This window comes from Rhinolophus sinicus, linkage group LG09 (genome assembly GCF_036562045.2).
Source record: "Rhinolophus sinicus isolate RSC01 linkage group LG09, ASM3656204v1, whole genome shotgun sequence".
NCBI lineage: Eukaryota > Metazoa > Chordata > Mammalia > Chiroptera > Rhinolophidae > Rhinolophus > Rhinolophus sinicus.
This window is the reverse complement of record NC_133758.1, coordinates 50271537-50288836: the sequence shown is the minus strand read 5'-3', so window position 1 is coordinate 50288836 and position 17300 is coordinate 50271537. Positions and strand designations below refer to the sequence as shown.

The 17300-nt window shown below is 42.6% G+C and overlaps 1 pseudogene; it reads right to left on the bottom strand.

Annotated features, from left to right (window-relative positions):
- Positions 1-11733: 11733 nt before the first annotated feature.
- LOC109460387 (small ribosomal subunit protein eS8) lies at positions 11734-12353 on the bottom strand (annotated as a pseudogene).
- Positions 12354-17300: the final 4947 nt, after the last annotated feature.

Sequence of the window (17300 nt, the reverse complement as noted above, 5' to 3'; positions counted from 1 at the left end):
ATCTAGGTTGTAGGCCTTTGTTTTCCATCACTTTGAGTATCTCCTGCCACTCCCTCCTGGCCTTCAATGTTTCTGTAGAAAAGTCATTTGATAGTCTTGTGGGAGTTCCCTTGTATGTAACCCGCTGTCTTTCTCTTGCTGCTTTTAGGATTCTCTCTTTGTCTTTAACTTTTGCCATTTTAACTATAATGTGTCTTGGTGTGGACCTGTTTGGGTTTACCCTGGTTGGAACTCTCTGCACTTCCTGGGCTTGTATGTTGGTTTCCTTCATCAGGTTAGGGAAGTTTTCAGACATTATTTCTTCAAATATGTTCTCAATCCCTTTCTTCCTCTCTTCACCTTCTGGTATTCCTATGATGCGCATGTTGTTGCGCTTGATGTTGTCCCAGAGGTCTCTTGAACCATCTTCATTGTTTTTTATTCTTTTTTCTTTCTGTTGTTCTGTTTGGATGATCTCTGTTAACTTGTCTTCTAAGTCGCCAATTCGATCCTCTGCTTCATCTAACCTGCTGTTAATTCCCTCAAGTGAGTTCTTTATTTTGGTAATTGTGTTCTTTAGTTCTAACTGGTTGTTCGTTATGATTTCTACGTCCTTCTTTATGTTGTCTCTAAGCTCCTTAAACATTCTTATCATCAGTGTTCTGAACTCTGTCTCTGATAGGTTGGTTACCTCTGTTTCATTTGGTTCCATTTCTGGAGGTTTCTTCTGTTCTTTTATTTGGGACATGTTTCTTTGTTTCCCCATTCTGGCTGACTCTCTGTGTTTGCTTTGATGTATTAGGTAGCGCCCCTAGAGTTCTTAGTTCTTGCTGGATTATCTTATGTAGTATGTGTCCTTTATATTTGACTTGCACTACTTCGTACTTCTCCTCTGCGTGTGCTCCAAAGGTGACTCTTGTGTTGTGTATATTGTCCTGTTAAAGAAGATCTTTAATTGTTTTTCGCTTGTGAGTAGGTGGGGTTAACTCCTAGACTGACTAGTTGTATGTAAGACTTGGCTCTGCCCACCTCAGGGTGTTCTGCTGTGTGAGGGTTGATCGCTTATTGTGGTTTGGCCTCTATGGGCTCTTGTGCCTGTAAAGAACTCCCTCTGGGAGTGTCACTTGTAGGTCAAACCTGGTAGTACTCTAGTTTGGTCTGGAGTTGGCCTCTGGGTATGTTGAGTCTTGTGCCTCTTAAGCTGGGCCCTGATAGGGCAATTTCAGAACAAAGCAAATCACCAAGCACAACAACAACAACAACAACAAAGAAAAAATCAAATATATTCACATGTAAAAACAACCAACAACCCCCACTCAACACAGGCAAAGATATCAAAGATATGAAGACAAAACAAAACAAAACATAACAAAACAAAAACTAGTGCCAGTCTTGGCTTAAGCCCACCAAGTAATCTCCAGGTTGTCCTCTGCTGTACCAAAGAGTCCCTTGCATATTGTGCAGGCAGAGCTGGCCACCTGGTGCCCAGATTGATGTTGGGACTGCAGATTTAGATGCGTGGGGCTGAGGGGTCTGGATGGTAGTTTCTACAAAGTCAGTGCAGCTTCTGCCCTTGCCTGCACATATGCACACTGAGAGTAGCACCACCAGCCCTGTGTCCAGTTCTCCTGAGTCTTAGGGCACTTCTTCCGTGTGTGTGTGTGTGTGTGTGTGTGTGTGTGTGTGTGTGGCGGGCAGGAGATTTCTGAGCTGCTGAAAGCAGGGAGCTGCGTCTGTCGCTTACTGCTAATCCCTGGGAGTGCTTCCGCAATTGTAATTGCCCTGCCCTAGGCAGGCCAGAAAGGGTGGGGGCTGGGGATGGATGGGTCTTCTCTCTCCCAGCCCAGCCGTGTCCCAATCTTCCTGCAGGCCAGAAAAGGGGGTGGTTGGGGGTGTAGGAGTCTCTTCTCTCCTAGCCCAGCAAAAATCACACTCTTCCCAGCCTTTTCCCTGGGTTAGAGCTGCCCGCCCCGTCTTCCCAGAGCCTGAGCACTAAGGCTCCTCTGTAATCTGACACTACTTCTCAGTTCAGGGGCCAGTTTAAGTCTCTGGAAGGGCGGGGGTAGGATTGGAAGAGCGGGGGGTGGGTGTGGGGGGGGGACCAGGTATGGAATTTTGTTCTTTGTCTGGCCTAGGGCCCAACTGGAGGTATTAGCTGAGGTTATTGCCTCAAATGCTGGATATGCTGCCCCCTCGGCGGGAGAGATCAGCTGTGGGACGCAGGGAAAGAGCCCACCTCCTGGCTTTTGTGTTCTCTGTTCCTTCCTGGGATCGCCTGCATCTCTCCAACTGTGGATGCTGGCTGTGTTTCCACAGCCGCAGATGTGGGCCGCGTCTCCACAGCCGAAGGTGTGGGCTGCGTCCCCACAGCCACAGGTGTGGACCGCGTTTCCACTCCACTCCCTTCCCTCTTCCCCTACTCGTCCAATTTGCCCACCTGCAAGTAATTCTTGCATAAGTCTCTTACCTATTCTCCTTGGTGAGCAGAGAGTCCTTTGATGGGTTATATGTCCCGTTTGTGATAAGATCCGGAGGAGAACTCATAAAGTGTGCCCCACTGCTGCCATTCCTATGACATCACTCGTATTCTTCATTTCTGACTGGTTCTTTTTCATGTTTTCTATCTCCATATTTATGTTTCCTTTCTCTTTTTTGAAGTTTTTCCTGAGATTGTTGAGCATCCTTATAACCAGTGTTTGGAACTCTGCATCTGGTAGATTGCTTTTCTCCAGTTTGTTTAGGTCTTCTGGAGCTTTGTTCTGTTCTTTTATTTGGAACATGTTTTTTTGTCCCCCCATTTTGGCTCCCTGTTTTTGTTTCTATGTATTAGGTAGGGCTGCCATGTCTTCTGGGCTTAGTAGAGTGGCCTTATGTAGTAGGTGTGCTGTGGGGCTCAGTGGCACAGTCTTCCTGGTCATTGAGCTGCATACTCCAGGTGTGTCCCTTGTATGGGTTGTGTGCGCCCACCTCTTGCAGTTGATCCTTGGTTGCCATTTGCACATCAATGGGAGGGCTTGACCAGTTTGTTTTCAAAGTTGGCCACTAGGGGCGCCAGCCCCAGGACAACCTTGGAGGAGATCTGCTGCACGTCAAGTTCAGCTGCAGCTCCTGCCCCACCTGGGGTCACTCAATAGGAGCCATAAACAAATCTGTAGATGGCTGCCACCTATGCCATACTAGAAAGTGCCTCGAGAGGCCAAGCTGCGAACCAAGGCCAGTTACCGCTAGTGTTGAGCTTAGGGCTGCTCAGCCAGAGGTACAGGACAAGCTAAAGCCAGATGCGGCTTGTCTATGTTCTACAAACCTTTGAGAGATTCTAGGAAAATCTGCAGCATGAGCTAACACAGTAGTTTGTACTAAAAGCTGCTGGAAGTGGCTTGGATGTGCCTGAAAGTTGGGCAGGAGGAGATCTAGAATCACTGGGGTGTGACAAACGAATGACATTAGCTGGCTTAATGGAGACTCAGATATGGCAGCCATCTGCAACTGCATGCTGGGAAGGGGGAGGGCTCATCAAAGAAACATTAGCCTCCACCAACTCCTCCATCCAGGAGAAAGCTGCCCCTCCAGCCCCCATCCCAAGCCAGATGACTCAGTTACCCTCTGCATGTCTGTGCCACCTCTCCAGCTGCTGCCCCAGCTCCAGAACTCAGAGCCAGTGATCCTTCAGTGAGTAAGTCTTTGCATGGTCTTTGTCAGCTGTCCTCTGTCTTACTTAGTTACTATCTCTGCTGGTTTTCACAGCCAGGAATTATGGGGACTTCTCTCTCCAGCACTGGAAACCTGGGTTGGGGAGGGACTGGGACCCTTCAGTAGTCCGGGGTGGGGGGGAGACCTCCACAGCTGATATATCTCTCCCTGTTTTTAATTGTCACACATGGGTGTGGGACCAGCCTGTTTCGTGTCTGCCCTTCCTACCAGTCTCAAGGTGGCTTCTTCCATATGTCCTTAGTTGTAGGGCTTTGGTTCAGCAAGATTTCAGGTGATTCTCAATGATGATTGTTTTGCAGTTTAGTTATAATTTTAATGTGGTCGTGAGAGAAGGTAAGCACAGAATTTACCTACTGTGCCATCTTGTCCAGAACCTGCGTCATCTTCTATCTTAAAATTTTTAACTTTTAAAAATAACATGTACTTTACAAGCCTCTTAACAGCAATTAATTTTTTACTGACAAAATTTTTATAAAAGGAAATTAAATAATTGCAATATTAAAACAGATCGTTTGTGGATTAGTAATGGAAAATAAATTTTTTTTTTCTGAAAGTTTTTTATCTTAATGCGTATGTTGTAGATTTAAATTAGAAACTCAGTTATACGATTCTGGTATAGTAAACAGTCAACAGGTGACTTAAATTGTAATACAAAATGCAAAATTTAGTTAGTACACTAATACCAGTAGGGAATGTTAAGTTTTTCCCCCTTCTTTCACCTCCCCCCTCCCACTCTGATTCAAGCCATTGTTTCTCAGTCTAGTTGTGTAGGACACAGCTCCCTGGCCCATGCTGGTATTATGAGTCTTACGCTCCCCCGCCACCCCCGTTGAAGCAGTTGGTCGCCGGTTGTCGGTCGGCTGCTCACAGTAGCTCACAGCAGCTCTTGTCTGCTGCTAGCTGCTCACAATGGCTGCCGGCCACTCATTCTGGCCACCAGCCACTCATAGCAGCACACTGCAGCTTACGCCAACCTCCGGCTGCTCACCGCAGTCCAGCTCCAGGGAGTGCTGTTGTTCACAATCTTAGCTGTAAAGGGCACAGCTCACTGGCCCATGTGGGAATCCAACAGGCGACCTTGGTGTTAGGAACATGGCGCTCCAACCACCTGAGCCACCCAGCTGGCCTGCGGAATTTTAAAAGTTTTAAAGACGTTCACAGATTAGTACATCAGACTGAAAGAGAGCTCCTTGTTTAAAAGCACAGATTTATTTAGATGAGTTAGCTCAACAGGTCTTTGATTATCGACTAATTCCCTTTTCAGAAGTTAATAAAGAATCATATACATTCTATACTCTTTGAAGAAGGCACTTTTCTATCCATCAAAAATTATCAATGTATGAGTATACTGATTTTGTTAAAATAAGACATATTATTGCCGTCTCCTGGAAAATTGTTATAATAATTATGCAAATTACCCATCTTTGAAGTGTACAAAAATCCACAATAGTAAAGATGTCTCTCATGTCATCAGCTCCCCGCTTGGATGTGGTGTCTTTGTGCAGTGCACAGTTTGAACAACTGTACATCCTGCTCTTAGTTACCTTCTGGGTTCAGTCACATGGATTTTTCTGGATACCTTCCTTGTTAAAAGGGTGACTCTGAAGAGGAACCTGAGTTTCCCCTCTGCTTAATAATAGCAGAAGAGATGATGAGAGAGAAGCCTGGGGGAATATTTCCTTCCAGATTTGTAGATAGGACATGGGTAGTTTGTAGAGAGGAAATAGGCAGGTACCTCTATGTTGTTGAGTTATCCTATATACCCCTACATGTTCTAAAACTCACCCCTCACCAAGGCTTGGTTTCAAAAAGGAGGTTGTGAGGGGGATAAAACAGGAGAACCCAAGTGCCTACTTTTTCCACCTTTTCTGTCTCCCTCTTTCTCTTTCCTTCCTGCACTCTTATGTCTTCTACTTCATATACTGCCTTTTCTAACTGCCAAACCTTAAAGGCTGACAGTTTTCCTTCCATACCATGAGCAATCTAGTACTTATGACTGACCCTTGAAGTGAGAGCTAAAGGAATCTAGTGGACCTTTCTAGCCACTGGCTAGCAAGACCCATAGCTGCCTCTCCTGTACAGAGCTGCAATAGCAAGCGAAGATGTTGATATTGTGGGGCATCGCTTCAGAGGAAAACCACAGAGCATCGAGTAGTGGTCCTTCTTCTTAATGGCTTTGAGGGACAAATTGTGTCCTGTTATTTTAAAAGGGAAAATCACACTGATTTCATTTTAGTTCTTGATCAAGACCATCTGAATATTGCACTTCAATCATCATAAGCTTTAAAAGAATTTCTAAGTAACTGACTACTCTAATTTGCTCACCAGAAAACTATGAGAACTTAAATCACAGGGTGGCCATCAAGTCTGGAAACATAGATACTATTATTTTGTCAAATGAAATATGATCTCAATAAAGCATTTAGTATATATTTAACTCTTGTGTTAGTTTCCTACTGCTGCTATAACAAGCTACCCACAAACTCAGTGCCTTAAAACAACACAAATTTATTATCTTATAGTTCTGGAGGTTAGAAGTTCAAAATGGGTTTTATGGGGCTAAAATCAAGTCCACAGCAGGGCTGCATTTCTTTTGGAGGCTCTAGGGCAGAATTTGTTCTTGTAGCCTTGTAGCCTCCAGCTTCTTGAGGCCCACCACATTCCTTGGCTCGTGACCCTTTCCTCTATGCACCCTATCTTCAGGGTGCAATACTCGACTGTCTATTTCCATTGTCACATCTCCTCTAACTTTGGCCCTCCTGCCTCCCTATGACTAGGATCCTTGTGAGACCATTGGGCCTATCTAGATAATTAATTAATCCAAGAGAATCTCCCCATCTCAAAAATCCTTAAAGTAGTCACATCTGCAAAGACCTTTTTTGCCATGTAAGTTAACACAGTTTCAGGTTCTGGGTGTTAGAACATGGGCATCTTTGTGGGTGGGGGGGTGATGGTGGTGTTATCTGGACTATCACACCTATATTTCCAGATTCAATAGTCACTCTGGTATTTAAATAAAATCTGTACATTTAGAAATTACTAGGCTTGTCTGTAGACGCTAAGCATGCAATGATACGATGACACGCTTTCTGAATCTATCAGATATTAGTATGATAGGCATGGAGCCTGACAAACTTGAGGAAGAGAGCCACAGAATAACAATCCATAACTCACTACAAGCAACTACGCTCTTATCCGTGGTGTGTGTTGTCCAGACTCTGGGGCTGCTGACTAGCTTTTCCTCAAGAAACAGAGGGGGGCTTGTGGATCCTGCTGTCATGGAGACAAAACTGGTACTCCATGCGGACCCCCAACTATCTCTTTTTTCTATTTATGCCATCGCCTGCCTCCTTTACAGGGTTTTGCTCCTAAAACCCAGTGTGCCTCGTGCCTCTCTCTTCTTTAGCAGACTGCCTCAGACTCATCCCAGAGAGCCTGGGAATTTACACCACCCCTTCCCTGCACAGCCCTTGACTGCTGACCAGCAGGTGGGGCTGGAGGGGAGCAAAGATGCAAGTAACTCCCTGCAGGTAAGACTGACCCTCTGTTCTTGCTCAAACCTTCCTGGCCGTAAGGTCTCCACGAGCCTCATCACTTGCCATGAACCAGCCTTTCAGGGTCTGCTTCTGGGAAACCCCACCTTGAAACCCTCTGAATGAAACCTTTAAAAACATCACAAAAGGATCCAGGACAGATACATGCATCTTAGAGAGAGAGTAAAACTGGACTGTTGTCTAACTGTAGCCATAAAGCATCTCAAACAGCACTGTACTTTTCAATCTTCCAGTAGCCACTTAAAGAAAAGTAGAAAGAAACTGGTGGAATCTATTTTAATAATATATTTTCTTTAACCCAATATACTCAAAATTGCATAATTTCAATGTGCCATCAGTATAAACACTAATGACAATTGTACATTTGATCTTTCCTACCAAGTCTTTGAAATCCCATCTTTTGCACTCACACCACATTTCTTTTTTTTTTTTAAATTAAAGTTTATTGGGGTGACAATTGTTAGTAAAGTTACGTAGATTTCAGGTGTACAATTCTGTATTACATCATCTATAAATCCCATTGTGTGTTCACTACCCAGAGTCAGTTCTCCTTCCATCACCATATATTTGATCTCCTTTACCCTCATCTACCACCCCCAACCCCCTTACCCTCTGGTAACCACTAAACTATTGTCTGTGTCTATGAGTTTTTGTTTCTCATTTGTTTGTCTTGTTCTTTTGTTGTTTTTGGTTTATATACCACATATCGTGAAATCATACTGTTCTCTTCTTTTTCTGTCTGACTTATTTCACTTAGCATTATACTCTCAAGATCCATCCATGTTTTTACAAATGTTCCTATATCATCTTTTCTTACCACCAAATAGTATTCCAGTGTGTATATATACCACAACTTCTTTATCCATTCATCTATCGAAGGACATTTTGGTTGTTTCCATGTCTTGGCCATGGTAAATAAAGCTGAAATGAACATTGGAGCACACGTGTATTTATATATAAATGTTTTCAGATTTTTTTGGTAGATACCCAGGAGAGGGATTGCTGGGTCATATGGTAAGTCTATTCATAATTTTTGGAGGAACCTCCACACTGCCTTCCATAGCGGCTGCACCAGTCTGCATTCCCACCAACATTTCAATGCAGTCACACCACATTTCAATTCAAACTAAGCATGTTTTGAGAGCTCAATAGCCACATGTGACTGTGGGTACTGTATTGGACCTCACAGTTCTAGAGCATAACTATGTCAGGAAGAAAATTTGTAAAATTAGCAAGGAGAGCAGAATGGTGAGGGGAAGGCATGCTGTCTGTGGGGTGGGGGTGGGGGAGGCATCTTTGCCACAGGTTACCCCATTCTCTTCCCACTGGGATGCATGGAGCTCTTCCAGGACCCTACTCACAGCCCCTTCCCATTCTCAATGAATTTACTTTGCAGGCTGTGCAGTAGGGGAGAGGCTAGCCTGCTCATAACACCTTCAGGTTTTAGGTCCCTGGGACTGTTCCCATGCTAGTGAACAAATAGCATTTTTGTTTTGTACATGACTCTGGCATTTGGTTTTATTCATGGGTAATCAGAGCCTGTCCTTGAGAGCGCATCCATACTTGGTATGAGATGAAATCAGGCTTCCAATCCTGCAAGGAAGAAAGAACGAGCCTTAGCGAGGAGGGAACGTGAGTGTGTAGGACTCTGCTGACCCTTTCATTGGTAAATGCATCCACTCATCTGTCCTGTCCCCAGCCTCAGCCTGGGGTATTCTACATGTATATGGACTTATTAATTTCTGCTGTCGCCTCACAGGTTAATGTCCTTGGTTTTCAAGCCCTTCAGGATTGATCCCCTATTTGCTTTTCAAGTCTCATCTTTCTTCCTTCCACTCTTACCTCTGAGCTTTTCACATACTTAGAAAACTCTTTTCCTTCCCCCCTGTGCTGCAACTCTAAGCCTTTTTTTTTAAGCATAGGCATAAGCTGGTATAAATCCCTAAATGTTTTTATTTCTATATTAGAAATAAGATAAAAATATTATCATCTAAATTGTGAACAAATGGCTCTAGCTTCCAACGATCTCTGTAGTGAATATGTTTTTGGTAATCTAAAATAGTTTTTGGAAGTACAATGAAGAAAACTTGGCAAGGTGCATGTTAATTCTGAAGTAGAGAAAAATCTTTGCTATCTGTATTGAGTGGTTTGAAGATCAAAGCATGAAATGGCATACTGAAGGACAGATAGAAATACTCTGACATCAGAAGGCCTGTATACAGCTTTATTAGCAGAAGCCGGTGGGCTCAAGACCCACAGAAATTAGGCCAAAGGAAGCCATGTTCCGGGAAAGTAAAAATTACTACAAATCAATTATGAACCCACCTGAACGAGAATTAAGTCGTTAAGTACACCTCCTCCTTTTAGGTCGCAGCTTTCCCCCTTTCCTGTGGTTACTGTGGCACACACGTGGACAGTGCCAGTGAAAATTTTGCAACCTACTGACAATGTGACCTGAAGATTTTATATTTTAGATTTATTTATAGGCTAAATACAGGATAAGTTACTAAGCTTTCTAATATTTTCAGACTGATGCTAACCAAGAGGGTAATTCCAGTTAAAAAAAAAAACTCTGGAGATTTGTATTGGTTGATTTAAACTACTAACATCCCACTGTTTTGAGGCAGTGAATGCCTTAGATGAGGAAGCCTCCCAGCTTGAGGCCCTCCCAGGCAGTGATGTGAAGATGGTAGGAGCTTCATAAATACACGGTGGCTGGACAACTATGCTCCTGAACTACACACATTTAAGGACCTGTGGGTGACACAAGCCACATGCAGAGCTGGTACACACCAAGACAAGGGAGAATAAAATCTAATGAAGACTGATACCCTGCAAATCATGTGGCAGCCAAGGCAGTCCCCAGCACCTGGCTTCAGCAAAAGTATACCAAATAATCTAGAAGCAAAGAGATAAAAGGGACAGAGACATACTTTCTCTAAGGAGCACATTTTTAGGCAACATCAATGGGCAAACAAGTAGAAAAATGAATCAGCAGAACCTTTGAAAAGGGGAAGTAAATTTGTTGCACAAATGGCCCCAGGATCTCCATTAACTCCCAAGGTCTCAAGGTCTCAGGCAACTGCATCTGTGGGTCAGGGTCTACCATGGGATGGTTTCAACCATTGTTTCTTTCCTTTGTTTCCTTTCTCATTTCAATAACTTTTATTATTTTTAATCAATGTAACACATTCATTACAACAAATACTCAAAATGTTTTTTTAATTATTCTTAATTAATGGCACAAATACTCAGAGTGACAAATACTCAAAGAGAGAGGGAGAAATGGAAGAAGGAAGGGGGAACAGCTAGAGATAGAGAGAGAAAGGGAGAGGAAGATAAACTGATTTATTATTTAGTATTTCTGAATTTGTCTGCTGTAGACAGTATTTATTAACTGTCAGTCATAGAAGTGAGGGTTTAGTGTTCTAACACCTTCTCTGCTTTACTTCTCCTCTCCTCATCCTCTCTTTATTACACTTTTTTTTGGTTAAAATGTACTAACCAAATTCAGTTAAATTATACTACTGTTTTTGGTGTCATTGCCTCTCATGATTTTGTCTTTTCCTTCCCTGAAATCATCCCTGAAATCCTTGAACTCATCACACTTGGGTAGGTTTTTTTTTCATTTATTTTAGTAGTAATCAGTGGACTCTCTCTGGGAATAGTTCTTCATATACTGTTATGGTATGTGGATGTGGTTTTTAAATCCAGTCAGTCATAAACCTTTAATTTTTTTCTCCTACAATTAAACAACAACATTAAATAGCAACATATCCAAATGTTCTTTGACCAGGCCATTTACACTAAATTTAGTCTTAAAGAGCCTTCTTTTTTGCCCTTCACATTAGATATCATTCTACCCAGCTGTAAAGTGACAGGTTCACAATATTTAAGATTCTGTCTCTATTGCTGCACTAAAGCACTTGAGTAAACTGCTTGAAATCATAGAACTGGGCTTATTGGGATTATCAGTTTATGAAGAAACTTGATTGAAAATTTCATTCCTTTTGGTCAACAGCCAGCCAAATACAAATAAGCAAGGGAGAGTAGACACTGTTTGTTTCAGTGCCCGAGATATGAATGTATTCCCCCGAGGAATGGTGAATATGGGAGGGCTCTGTCCACTGCCCACAGCCCGCAGAACATAGCCTGGTAATGTTCCATCAGTCGAGATTTCGATGCTTATATTCCAGTCTATAGCATGACTCACATTCCAATAGTTACCACAACAAAGATATCTGTTCTTGCTGCATCAGTTTTCCATGACAAACAGAATAAAATGCCATCAAACAATTGCCCATCGTAGATGTATCATGTCTGTGGAGCCAAGCACCGATTCACCGTCTCCTCATGAATAGCCTGTCGGACTGTTGAGCATAGTATCTTCCACCAGGGACATGGAATAGCAGGTGCTTTTCTATGTTTTTCCCTTAGAACAATAAACCCCTTTATTACATGAGCTAAGATAGGAGGGAGGAGGATTTATTTACCTTTCTGGGACCTTGACTTTCCTTAGGTGGAACTCCACCTCCTTGCCCTCTAGCACATAACCATCTGCTTGGCCACACTGGCCGGGTCCTGAAAGCGATCCATGTAAGAAGCTTGCTCTGCCGGAGCTGCTCCTCTAAAAGACTGCTGATTTTGGCATTCTTTTTTCTTTCATCATGCTTCTTCTGAATTTTTTTTGGAGTCAGCTTGGCTCTTCTTCAGGCCCAGGCACAGCACACAGTGGGACTTATACCACCGTCCATATCACGTGCTGTCGATGAGCACGACGCAGTTCTTTACTAGGGTCTTGGTGTGGACCAGTTCATTGCTGGATGCATTGTAGGCAACATCAATAATCCCTGTTTTGTGTGTACAACACTCCGATCCCCAGGAGAAGTTCCGCATATCCAGCCTCAATGCCTGGTACTTCTTGCCTCCCTGCACATGGACTGTGTATGTGGCTGGGGCCAATCTTGCTGTTGGCAGCAGGGCGTCTCAGCTCATATTTTCTCTTCTAGTGGTAGGGCTTTCTCTTGCCCCTGTTTTGCAGTGCTTCTGCCAACTGTCAGAGAGATGCCCATGGCTTAGTGCCGGCTGCTTTTCTATGTTACACTCCATTGACACTATGTTATCCTCTACTGCATCCTTTGACAAAGGGAGATTCCAAGTAGCTTTTCTTTCTCTTTCTGAGCATAACTTTTGTCATTAATTTTAGCACTACTTTCCTTTTCAGGAATCCAGTGGTTTGCACCTGCTTTTGCTATGAGTGATGTAACTTTATGTGTGGTTTCTGTTGTTTTAGGCTTTTCGGCTCTACATAAACACTAGAATTTATTTTTACTAGAAATCATTAAATCGAGCTTTTTCTAGGGGAGCTTATTAAGTTCACCAAAGGGATCACAGGGCCTTAAAGATGATGTGACAGCTTTAGGGGTTTCATGCTTTTTCTTTGGCAAAGTTGATAGTAGACAGCGTACTACCCATTTGCACTCTCCAGTGTTGGCCTATAAAGCAGAATTATTGCAGTTGGAGACTCTCTTAGTTCTAGCACATACAAATTCACATTTCAGATTCTCACTGAAGTCATGCTCCACATTTATTTTGAGACATTATTCTGAGTTACGTTAGCACTAGTATTTTCAATACTAGTTCTATATTAGATGAGCCAGTTTTCTTTTTTGTTGTTGTTGTTTTTTTAAACCGGATTTATAAAACTGGTTTAAAGTTAAGCTTTTTGTTTTTTTCTAAAAATTTATTGGGGTGACAATTGTTAGTAAAATTACATAGATTTCAGGTGTACAATTCTGTATTACATCATCTATAAATCCCATTGTGTGTTTACCACCCAGAGTCAGTTCTCCTTCCATCACCATATATATTTGATCCCCCTTACCCTCATCTCCCACCCCCAACCCCCTTTACCCTCTGGTAACCACTAAACTATTGTCTGTGTCTATGAGTTGTTGTTTCTCATTTGTTTGTCTTGTTCTTTTGTTGTTTTTGGTTTATATACCACATATCAGTGAAATCATATGGTTCTCTGCTTTTTCTGTCTGACTTATTTCGCTTAGCATTATACTCTCAAGATCCATCCATGTTGTCACAAATGTTCCTATATCATCTTTTCTTACCGCTGAATAGTATTCCATTGTGTATATATACCACAGCTTCTTTATCCATTCATCTATCGAAGGACACTTTGGTTGTTTCCATGTCTTGGCCACGGTAAATAAAGCTGCAATGAACATTGGAGCACACGTGTCTTTATATATAAATGTTTTCAGATTTTTTGGGTAGATATCCAGGAGAGGGATTGCTGGGTCATATGGTAATTCTATTCGTAATTTTTTCAGGAACCTCCACACTGCCTTCCATAACGGCTGCACCAGTGTGCATTCCCACCAACAGTGTATGAGGGTTCCTTTTTCTTCACAGCCTCAGATGAGTCAGTTTTCAACCACTGTTTCACATTCATGAATTGTAGATGTAAAGTACACAACTGAAATAACAGAAAGTATCAATTTAATGAACAGAAATGACCAAAATAACAAGACTCTGTTAACAAAGACAAGCTATAAACTGATAGCTGAGATGATGGACCAACAGTCCTTGTAGCCAAGTAATTTTTTAGAATATGTGGAATTTCTTTGAAAATTATAATTAATTTTAAATTCAACATTTAAAAGTATATGAACAAATCCTCTTTTATTTTATCCTCCCAAACTGTCAAGCTGCCCAGAGGTAATTGGCAGACCAGCAGGGGTTGTCAGCAATCAAAGCGCTACATGTTGAGAGATGCTGCTTCATATCAAAGTACAAATCTGTCCAGCATTAGGCCTCCCTCATTCCTGCTCTGCTGTGAAGCTTGCATCTCCCTTGGTCATGCAATCCAGGCTTTTCAGCAGGGACGCAAAGGCTCTGACAAGTCCTCATCAGTTGACCAGCAAGAACATATTCTCTCAAAAGAAGCCAGATCTAAGCTGCATAAGGAGAGTTGACTGTGAGCTGGGGAACCCCCTCCACCCACTCCCTCAGAGACTTAGAACTCTTTGAGCACCAGTTCTCCCACATTTCCATCTGAAATAGAGATAATACCTCCCTTTTGGGATTTTTGGAAAGAAAAAAAGGAATTGAAATGTCAAACATGAAGTACGTAACATAGAGACCAGCACGTAGCAGGATTTGGTCATTAGTAGTTGTAACCATCTTCTATCTTTTAATATATGTTCCCATAGAATTTGGATATCAGATACTTAAGCACCACAGGAAATAAGCTTAAATTTGGTAATTACAATCCAAGTGTGAAGAGGAAGGATTTAAATAGCCTCCAGTAATATTGTATGAAGGCCTGAGAAATAGCAGTGGCTCATGGACACTCAGCACAGAGCTCTAAGAAGTGAGTTAATCCTCCTTCAGTCCCAGTATGACGCTGAGCCTGAAAGTCACCATCACAAAAGAGGATCGTCTTGCCCTTCATGTCCTCATCTATGTGAAGCAAACCGACACGCATAGTCGTTTACCCTTCCTGACTCCTCTTAGGGATTTTGGCTGTACACTGCTTTGCCATGTTATTTATGTGCTGATTAGGCTCATGAGTGGAGGGGAGCTATCAACAGGACAAAAGGGAAAAGATACAGAAACAATTTGGAAGGCAGGAGGAAGGTTAGAGGTGGGGAGGAGACATGGGGAATTGAAGAGAGTCATCACCAACTGGAATTCTGGGGGTGAGATAGAAAGAAGGCTCTGAAAGTTACCTTGAAGATTGGGACTCAGAGGATTTGGGTGGGTAAGAATAATTTCTAGAACATGTTTCTACTGTGTGTTGTGCAATTTAATGTCTCTTTGGCAGTTGGATTTATGTTTCTTGTAGATGTGGCATTGTGTTGAGACGGGCAGCAGGGCAGATTGCAAAAGTTGAACGAACTTTTTATATTTGTGTTAAAATTTATTTGCAATATAATTATGCAAACATATGTGTAAGCACAGCCGTTGTCACATGGAGCAGAGACCAGCTGTCTCAACTGAGCTTAGCTCAAAGTGTTAATACTCAGAATTGCAAACAAATAAATAGTGGTTGTTTTAAACTACTAAGTTTTGGGATGGTTTGTTATGCAGCAAAACTAACTGATACAGGTAAGAACAAGAAGATCCAGTACTTCATAAGGTTATTATGAGATGATGATGTATACCTGAGTTAGTGCTTAGCTGTTAGTAGCGTATGAAAGAGCAGGTACAGTCAATTAAACAGCAAACACTAAAAAATTTTAGCAGTGTTAATGCCCCTATAGCTCATCTACTCCAACCACGCCCAGCTGGTCCTTTTGTGCCTGATGGCTTCCCACAGCAGACACCGCCCCCCAACTCTCCTTGGTTACCCATTCTACTTAGAGGGTTTTGATTAGTGACATGCCCTTTCTTATATTTAGCTAAAAGCAACAACATTGCAAGTAAGGAAGGTATTTTAAGTTTGAGTCCAAAGAGAATGTGAGGTGAAGGAGAGAGACCCACACTCCTTTGAGTGCCCTTTCCCCATCCCTTGTCTCTCTCCTGAAGACATCTGCTGGCTTCCCGAAATGTGAGAGCTTCTTCCCATGGGATGGCCCAGTTAGCTGATCTTTGGTGATTCAGCTAGTACCTATCCAAGAGTGTAAAGACTGGGAATCTGGGCTGTTAGGGAGAGAAGGGGAAAGAGAAAGGAAGGCCAAGGACATGGGCACAGCACAAGTACAGGAACAGGCACTGTGCTGTGTGTACAAGATGAGATGTGAATAGGATGATATGATAGATAAGGCATATGGTATGGTATGTGGCATGATATGGTATATGGTACATGGTATATGGTATGGTATGATACTCATATATAGTATGGCATATGGTGTGTGGTATATGGTATGGAATAGTATATTTATGTGTGAAGGAGGAGACTCCATACTCAATAAGTCTGTTATGACATGATTTTCTGTGCTCAAGGGACAAGTTGAACCAGCTTTGTGTCTATAGGAAGTTGACCTGGGCCAAAGTCAACTACTGTCCTCAAAATAGAATAGTGGGATGAGTGAGCTTGTCATTTATTCATTCATTCATCTATTCATTTGCTCAGTGAACATTTACTGAATACTAGGCTCAGGAGATGCAGTGATCAAAATACGAAAAGTATCAGAACTCATGGAACTTCTATTCTGAGGGGGAAATACCCAATAAACAAGTTCTTATATAATATGATTTTGGGTACATAAAGCAGAATAAAGGGATAGGGAGTGTTTGTGATACTTCTTTAGATAAAGTGGGCTGGAAAGGCCTTTCTGAGGAGGTGAAGTTTGGACATAATGCTGAATTAAGTAGAGGCATGAGACACATGGGCTTCTGAAGGAGGAGCACTGAAGGCAGAGAGCAGGAAGTACAAAGGCTTCGAGGGAGGCGACTGCTGGGTAAAGCTGAAGGGTGGAGTCAGGCTGAGATGGGGATGGTCAGAGGCTGGAACTGGGAGGAAGCCGGACACCAGCATATCACATGAGGCCTCCTAGCCAGGGAGAGAACTTTTCATTTGATTTATGGCAGGTAGGATGGGAAGCCTTGGCAGATTGAGGGCTGGGGAGTAACTTGATCTGTTTTACATCCTTACAGGATCCCTCTGACTCTTATATGGGAAACAAAAGACTTTGGGGGACCTTACAAAGACAGAGCTGTATCTGGGAGCTAGAACAGTGGCTCCACTGCTGGGCGACCTTCACATGTAGCTTAACCTCTCTGAGTTCCAGAGTTCTTGTCCATTAATTGGTGATAATAATAACACCATTTACCTCATAGCATTGTTAAACAATTTAACAACTATATTTTGAGCAGCTGTTCTGTGCCAGTCATGCTGTGAGGCACTGAACTGTAGTGAGGACCAGATAAGTGGTACATGTGAGGGCCCAGGATGCTCCTAACACAGTGAAGTTCAAGCAATGGTGCCATGGCTATTAGTTTTATGGTTATTCAGTTAGTGTATTGGTCCCAATGGAAGAAGCAGCTCTGGGTCTCATACTGAGAGCTACAAAGAAACATGCTCCTAGGGTAGGAGTC